Below are 3,167 nucleotides of genomic sequence, written 5' to 3' on the forward strand. Positions count from 1 at the left end.
ATGCTCTAAGAAGAAAATGGTAATAGAACGATTTTGATTTGTTAAAATTACCAGAATACCCTGGAGAAGACCGAGTCATCCAGAAAAATATTCTCTTGATATGTTTAGAGATTAGATAGAATATAAGAGTCGTGTAAATGGCACATGATGACGGTACTGTGAATCATCATGCTTCATTAGAAACTCAGCATGACTTACTGTAATATAATGACGTTGATCAAGTGTCATTATATTATACTAATCCATGCTTCAGTTCCCAACACTACTTCAAAACATTCATATTTTAAACTCGAAGGTTTCAGAATTTAGAAACTAACACAGTTTCTTTTATGTTGCAGATATTACGGGGAGATAAATGATCTCAGATAAGAATAGTTATGAAAATATCGCCAGAAATATGGAGGATATTTATAATAGAACATACGAGAATATCTTAGAATTTCTAATATCAATGGATGATGAAGAAGATTTGTCTGTGAAAGTTTAGAATGAGAAATAAGATGCTTGCTAACGATTTCAGCAGGCACAGAATCATTTGGATTCTTTGAAGGCAAACTTATTCTTTGTGATTTGTCCACGACTTTCTTCATAGTTTCACATAATCCGCTTTTCGGTACTAAATTTTCTATCGAGCGTTCCTAACACTCCTTTCTTTATCATCAAACTTTTGGCCATTAAGATCATCTACAACATGCTGCTTCGTCAGCATTTTCAAAGTTAACTGATCTGGGTCATCGGTTATCAAACCGAGGTAGTTTCAGGAGAATTGTGTTTTTAGAATGATTAATCGCTGATGGTAATATTGTGGAATATAAAAGGTTCCCCAGTAACAATAAAGAGTACGCATATATATCGCGGTTATAATAAAGTTGTTTCAGATGAAAAGTCGGAGTTGACTTGCTGGAGCTGTGACAAAATTAGCTACTTTGGAAAGGGATTGCAAAACGATCTTCGGTAATAACAATGTCAAAGGAACTAGAACAGATACGTGTCAAACGTTTACTCAGTTTCCGAGGGTTTTTCAGGTGCATAACTATATGCATCAATCTTTTTTTCCGTAGATGAAGTGCGGTTGGTTTATCCTCTCGATTGAGGTGTTTTTAAGAATCATGATAGATTTGAACGCTGATTGTAATCGTCGAGATACAATGAGGTTTAAGATGAAATCAAGTGGCAATCTTGAAGAAATGTTTAGTTTCATATGTTATAATCAATATTTTAATTCATTTTAATTGTCCAATGTCATTAATCCACAGTCGATAGTCCACAGTAACAGTCCAATAATTCATATATAGTTTAATATATAATATACGAATTAATTAATACGTGTCGTGACCCGTATACCTCTCAGACTCGATCACAACTCAAACTATATATATTATTGTAGAATCAACCTCAACCCTGTATAGAGAACTCGATCATTACTGCATATAGAGTGTCTATGGTGATTCCAAATAATATATATAGATGCGTCGATATGATATGTCAAAACATTGTATACGTGTCCCGATATTTAAAGTGCGTAAAATAATTACAGAAATTAAATGACGATAAATAAAAGTGCGATAAATAAAGTGCGATAAATAAAATGTAATCAGTTAGCTAGGAACAGTTAGCTGGAACAGTTAGCGTGGATTCTTAACAAAATTTTTCATAGTTAATTTGTTTGTTTCTAACAGATTTTATTTTGTCATATGTTTTCTTCATATGCCACTTGTTGGATTCTGGGAAGTCAAAATCCAAATATGAAATTGAATGAAAATGGTTATTCTGCGGTGAACGGATACGTATATCGGTGGTTGCAAGTAGGATAGTAAATAACTGTTGAATCAGCTTCGACGAATGTACAATGTAAGTTATTAAGATGAAATCTAATTATTCCTCGGGTATTACCTACCCGTTAAAAAAAAAATTTCACCATTAATATTTTGTACAAAAGAACTTTTAATTACAATCTTTATGAAAACATATATACATATATATTTTCTTCAGATGAAATCATGAATTTAATGAGTTAATATGATATTAATCTCATTTGCTTTTTGGTTTGAGCTAGAATAAGAAATCTCTAAAACTTTTTGAAACCACATATTCTTCGCAGAATATCAATGAAGTTATGGATCAATACTTCATCGTTCATTATTGTTGGTACTCCTTGGTATCTATGGTGCGTATGATGTTGATGTTTATGGGACAGATTATGATGTCGAGACGTGTGATGCGGATGTTGTTTGTTAGTGGTGATGATGGTATTGTTGATGGTATTGATGGTGGTGCTGATTATGCTGCTGGTGCTGCTGCTGGTGTTTGCAACCTTCGCACCATGTTCTCCTAAGCCGTCACGGGAGCGCGAAGTTCGTTAACTTCTGCTAGTACACCAGGAAGATTGGAGGTTGGAGCGAGCGAATGAACAAGATTTGTAATATGGGATAGTATATAATCGTGACAAGATACTCTAGAAATGAGAGAGAAAATGGTGTTTCGAATAGGTTCGCCGGTAAGTGCTTCAGGTTCATCGCCAAGAGGGCAATTTGGTGGATGGAATGGATCACCTTCTTCTTGTCTCCAGTGATTTAGTATATTACGAACCCATCCCCAATTCATCCAGAATAGATGATGGGAAATTGGTTGATCCATTCCGGTGACGCTGCTTTCGGAGCCCGAATGGAAATCCATATCGGCAAAACTGTCGGATCTGAAGAATTCGAACTAGATGCGGAATCCATCTTGTATAATGGGGAAAATGAATTTTTGGTATGGAATAGATTATAGGAGTTAGATTTGGTACTCTTCAATACATAATTTACATATGTATATATAATACCAAAATCCCGTAAATTACGGAGAATCTTTGAAAAGATATCAGTCAAAGTTCGCAATAACAGATATGCTAAGATAAGAATTCGTCTATACACTATCAATGCAGTAAATGCAGTAAAATGTGTCTAGACTTATGAATGATAAGCAGGTAATTTCCTAAGGATGATAAGCAGATGATTTCCGACTAGAAATGATAAGCAAAACTTTTGACATGTAGACACGGTCGAAGTCCAGACTCATTAATGCATCCTAACAACTACTAGTTAGACACAATAATGCAAGACCTGGTTCGCTACGACCACCGCTCTGATACCAACTGAAAGGACCCGTCCTAATCCACCTGGACG

This window comes from Rutidosis leptorrhynchoides, chromosome 6 (assembly GCF_046630445.1).
Source record: "Rutidosis leptorrhynchoides isolate AG116_Rl617_1_P2 chromosome 6, CSIRO_AGI_Rlap_v1, whole genome shotgun sequence".
Classification (NCBI taxonomy): domain Eukaryota; kingdom Viridiplantae; phylum Streptophyta; class Magnoliopsida; order Asterales; family Asteraceae; genus Rutidosis; species Rutidosis leptorrhynchoides.